This window comes from Oxyura jamaicensis, chromosome Z (assembly GCF_011077185.1).
Source record: "Oxyura jamaicensis isolate SHBP4307 breed ruddy duck chromosome Z, BPBGC_Ojam_1.0, whole genome shotgun sequence".
Lineage (NCBI taxonomy): Eukaryota > Metazoa > Chordata > Aves > Anseriformes > Anatidae > Oxyura > Oxyura jamaicensis.
In genome coordinates this window covers 59,835,847-59,841,846 of record NC_048926.1, presented here as the reverse complement: position 1 = coordinate 59,841,846, position 6,000 = coordinate 59,835,847, and the positions used below count along the sequence as shown (strand labels likewise).

General features: G+C 35.3%; 1 protein-coding gene across 4 annotated transcripts in view; it reads right to left on the bottom strand.

Annotated features, from left to right (window-relative positions):
- FER (FER tyrosine kinase) overlaps positions 1-6,000 on the bottom strand; it is a 196,345-nt gene that overhangs the window by 96,909 nt on the left and 93,436 nt on the right. The window lies entirely within an intron of this gene.

The window sequence follows — 6,000 nt, the reverse complement described above, 5'->3', positions numbered from 1 at the left end:
ACCCGTGCTGGAGCAGTTTGCTCCTGGGGGATGGATGGAGCCCGTGGCACGGAGCCGTGTGGGAGCAGTTCCTGGAGAGCTGCTGCCTGTGGGCAGCCCCCGCAGGCTCAGTTGGGGAAGGACGGCATCCCGTGGGAGGGACCCCACATGGAGCAGGGGCAGGGAGTATGTGGTGGAGACGAAGCATCATGGACTGACCACAGCCCCCATTCCCCGCTCCCCTGCACTGCTTGGGGGGAGGACATAGAAGAGGGTGGATGGGGGAAGGTGTAGCTTGTTAATAATAGGTAATAAATTTCATTAATCTCTCTATGGCGAGTCTGTTTTTTTCTGTGACAATACCTGTTGAGTGGTCTCCCTGTCCTTATCTCAGCCCTTGAGCCCTTTCCATCATATCTTCTCCCCAATTCCTTTTGAGCAGTTGTGGTGAAGCTCGGCTGCCCATCTGAGTAAAACCATTTTAGTAAGAACGGCTTATTTCCACCTCCTTCATAACTTTTAGTTCTTTTACTACTTTCAAAATGTTTTATTTTCTGGTTTCAGTTGTGTTTGGGACCTGCTTTTGTTCAATTTGCAGCCCACACAGCACTACAGCACTCCTTTTTTATGTGAGCATACAAAACTAGGAGTGCAAATGCAGCCATGGTGCCCATTTAATACTTCTAGTACAGATTTTTTTTTTTTTTCTTAAAGAGATTGTTCAAAAATGACATTTTGTTTCCTAAAATGGTAGTCATATATTTGATAAAACACACTTTTTGTTCCAGGTTTGAACATGAATGCTTGCACCCTTTAATAATGTTATCTTCCACTTTCATTCTAAAACTTATGATGGAAAGGTTTACCATTAAGATAAGGTGGAACCAGAAATGCCACCAACATGCAGAAAAGCTACAGAAGTCTTTGATCACAAAATGTCTGGATATAAAACAATCTTTGTTACTCTTTGTTTAGGCAGTCTAATGTGCCTCTGCTATTACAACATTTTAAAGAGATTATTGGAAAGAAAAAGTTCCTCCAACTTTTTAAAGTTTTCTAGGTACCTGAAATTATACTTAAATTTGGTTTACTAGCTTGTTTGCACAAAGAAAAAAATCACACCTTTTCCCCATTCTCATTAGGATGCAATACTTTCAGAAGTACAAGCCACCATTACGGAAGACGTGTTCCTTTTATTACCTGTCAGAACTATTGCAGTCCTTGTTAAAACCTTTAAAATGAAGTCTTGTAACACCTCTAAATTCTAAGGAAGTAGGAACATTATTCAAAAGCATCTCTAATACTAATATATTAAATTTATCAAGTGTCAATAGCTGCAGACTATTCTTCAGATTCCAGAATTAAACTAGAGTACCTGCTCATAATCTGCCTAAATTATCCTATTATACTTAAAAAATACATAATAATAAAAAAAAAACATGTCATATGAATCAGAAGCCTTCTGCATGATCATGTAATAGTGAAGAACTGGCAAAAAATTCATTTCATGCTTATGCAACAAATACAACATTTTTTTATAACGTTATGTACTATAAATGCCCACTTCTCACTGTGTATCTAATTTCCTTAAGAAAATAAAAGATGTATTTTAACATTTAAAAGTGCATATATCAGACATAGTTATATTCATGAGAATTACAGCCCTGGGCCAAAACTCAATCCACACAGACCATGACCAAATGTCCTTCTTGGCATTGCTACAAGCCCGGCCAGGTGTGTGAGTACCATCCAGATAATTCACACTGTGATCCTCTTTGGAGCTACAAACCTAGACTACACAAAATTGTGATAGCTGAACTGTATGCTTCTCTGGCCCGCTTCTTTCAGCTGAGAGTTCTGCTACTAGAGAGGTGTCCTCAGGTCAAGCAAATACAAGATGATCTTCCCAATTGTCAACGTCAATTATTGCAATTGTTCTCCTCTTCACCAACTTAATTTTTTCACAAGATCAGAATTCCTAATTGAGTGTCAGCACTACTTTGGGATAAACCAAACAATCTTATTGAGTCTCTTTGCTTCTCTTCTGCCTTCCTCGGCAGGCCTAAGAAGACTTGCCCAAAAATGAGACTAGTCAGCAAACTTCTTGAATTCTTCCAGCTCAGCCTTGCTGGCCTGAGAAACATGAGCTGCCAGGAACACGAGCATGCATGTTGTCTGCAACAACGAACACGCTTCTGAAAATAAAGCAAAACCAATGAACAACTAGGGAAGCCAAAAATCAGGAAAATAGCTTATGGTCAGCTTTGTATGGGTGTTACGTGTACATCAGCTATAGTAGAAGTCAATATTCTGAACGTACTAAGAGCTGAAATATGGAACATGTAACTTGTTTATACTTTTAGTCTTTGAAAGCTCAGAGACTTTTAGATATGAATACAGATTAATAGAGCTTAAATTGGTTCAGTGACTGAACAATCAGGGTCATGTCAGACTTTTATGAGTGCATTTCCATGAAAAGAATCTCACTACCTTTATCTTCTTACTCGTTTTTTTTCTTCATAATTTCTTTTCACAGGTCTAACAATCACATCTTGCAACTGATCATCAAATCCACACAAAATGTTCATGCCACTTGCAAACCTGTTTATCATTTGAACCACTACCAAATATGTTTGTTTAACTTTTTTATTTATTTTACTCAATTTACTCATTTTACTTAGTGGGTTCATCATTTTCCAACATTAAAAATATGTTTGAATCCATAACACAGGCTTGTTTGTCACATCAAAATAGATCCAGACTGAAAGTTACTGGCAAGGAATGCACAGCCCCACTCCTCTGACAAAGTAGCTTATTTTTTTCATGAGCTCGGAATTTGAATTCACTGCAGAAGGTCCAAAGACTATGACTATATTGGCACTAGTGAAATAGCAGCAGATTTGAAACAGTGCAGAGTACCTTAAACATACACACAGGAGGGCAAAGGAGTATTTCTGACTAGATCTCCTCTGACTATGAAGACTGAATTTCAATCAGCAGTTGTGCATCTTCCTATTTTGTTTCTGTTTAATGCTTGAATCCTCAGGGATTGCTCAATGATGGAAGCAGAGCGTCCTAAGTGACAATGGGCAGATTTGCTTCAGAAGTGCATTTCTGATCCAAGTTAAAAATATTAATGCAGTTATATCCACACAAAACTGGTACTTCTTATTTCCGTGATGATTTCATTTTCTGTTATTCAAACTGAGCACATCCACAACTTAATAAAGATTTCTTAAGCATAAAGAATGTATTTCAGGAAATTTAAATACCTCAAAAACATGAGGTCAAAGATGGTAGAAAGTTAAAAACACATTGTGTGTGCTTAAAATAGCTTTTCTGCTAATAAAGTCCTTAGGCATGCATTGAGGTTACTCTGAGGCTTTCCATACCAGTCATTTCATCAATAATAAATTGAAGAATGTAATGTGCATCTTTTCTAAAAGGTTATAAGTAAATATAAATGAGACTTTTCCATTAAAAAAAAAAAATTCACTTGCGGATATCTTTTTAATGACCTTAGTTTTTCTAATTTAAATTCTATTATTATGTATCATTAGAATTCCAAGCAGGCAGATTTGGTCTACATGAAGGGTAGATGTGGGACAGGCCTTTTGTGGCACAATTAAGAGTGTTCCTTTCAAGGACAACGTCACAGAAGGTGAACACTAATTTTGCTAATACGTTAAAGGAGGATAAATGACTCTGGGAAGGAAGGAAAGGAAAAACAAACTACATAGCATAATTGTTTTTCTGTGAAGTTCTCTGTCATATTTAACTTTCACTTTCTAAATAGGTTATAATAGGAACAGCAATTTGCCCAAAAAGATTAAAGATTGCATGAAACGTCAAAGACTACTTTGCAGCTATACGAAGGAAAACAGGGAAAACAGTCTCTGCAGATGTCAGACAAATTTTAAGGAAAAGATCAAAGATACTCTGATATTAGCACATGATGCAGAAAATACCCCCAACCCTAGATGTCAGCGCACATATGTCATTTCTGAAAATAACATGTCCCCACTTCTCCATAAAAAAGCCAGAGCTTCATGCCAATTAAAAAGGAAAGCTCTTAACACTATTTTTCTTAATTCTGAAGTACTTTTCTGTAACAAATAACTTTGATGAGATGGGAGAACTAAAATCATCATAAAGTTGTAGCTAAGACAAAAAGGTACAGCAAAACACAACAGTTTAAATTGTCCAGCTAACACCTCTGTCAATACTTTCTTACTTGGTTCAAATTGTTGGCTGTGAAGCACAAAGTGCATTATACAGTTCTCAGTTACAGCATTAGTAACTATCAGATCATATTTCATAAACTCTTGAAAGCCTAGATAAAATCTGTGATACATAAATATATAAATATACACTTACATACATGTATGTATATATATATATATATATATATATATACACACAATAAAGTTTCCTGTCACCAGATACTATTTTTAGCACTGTCAGTATGACCATGACAATCTTTTCCATTACTTCTCGTAACCTAGATAGGATGAAAGTTGAAGAATTTATGAACCCTACAGGAAATATACCCACATACTGAAGACTGATATACAGTAGCACAAAGTATGCAATTTCATCAAAAAAAATGCAGCCTGAGTGATACAATTTTATGAACAGATGCTGATTATTTATAGCACTTTGGAAACCTGAGTTAGTAAAAGTACTTCTCCACTCCAAGTCCTATCACCTACAAACTGCTCATAAAACTAGCATTCTCCTAGAAGAAATTCGTGTATTTTCTCTAGTTTTATTTAATACTAAAACTAACTCAGATGAACAAGTCTGGAGGGCCCACTTCATTTTTCCCCTGAAAACAGACAAAAGAAAAACCGACTTTGCAGCCACTGGCAGTATTAGACAGAGAGAGAGAAAATAATAATAATAATAAACCTTAGAATATGTCCTCCATCAGTTTGTAGGAGGTTGTGCTATGTCTGACTGCAGTTGTGGTGTTAAATATTCAAACTGAAATGACTCACCACACAGTAATGTTATGTCTGCATGGTTATCATCAAATGATTTTTAGACTCCTTATTTGTGAGAGTGTTTCTTTAATTGCTTATGTACTAGAAAAGTTCTTTGACTCTCCATTCTTACAGAAAACAATGCATAAATAAAAACCTAACTCTATCCAAAAAATGTTATAATGATGAAAGAAAGATGTCAGGAACACAGAAGCTCCCTGCCTTCAAAGTAAATAACAGACTATGAAGAGACGGTATTTTCCAGGCCTGTTTAACCTCAACAGAGAAAAACTAAGAATTACTTCTGTTATCATTTAGCAAATAGTAACACACTATTATCATTTTACATTTCCTAAAACAGCGATGCTTTGACAGTATGTATATCAAATTCAGGAAAAAATAGCTAGAAATCAGAAAGAACGTTGAATATTTAAACGAGATAGAGGTTTATAAAAGAATTTTACAAATAACCATAGAAAGATTTCAATGCGGGGTTGACAGCCATTTACTTTCAGCTTAAACAATTTATATCAAAATAAAACTATATGCACATCAGAAATGGTCATAAGTTTTCTTACATATTCAAAGAATTTAAGCAATATTTTATATTCAATGAAGTCTCAACTCTGTAATTACAATGACATTAACCAAAAACGTGTATTTAAAAAGTCCCATTCTTTAAATTTTGAAAGTATATATAATAGGTAAGCACAGATAAGTATAAAAAGCATTAATTTTGAGAAAGGGAATATGCTTTGGTTTCTTAGCATTATTACTGGTAAAGAACTAGGAGCTTGGATTAGGAAACTAACTCTGTAATATAAATTGCTATGCTTTTGAAAATTTTGTAGAACAAAGAATGTGCTTTACATATGCTTGAAACTGATATGTTTATTTATTTATGTTTTTCAAGAACAGATGTCTTACTCTTAGTTAAAATAGACTTAGTTGAAAAGAGTTATGAATGAAGTATCAACTGCAAACTGTTGGAAGAAGGCAGGGAGACTCTTTAAGCTTTCTTAACAGTTGTATGTTT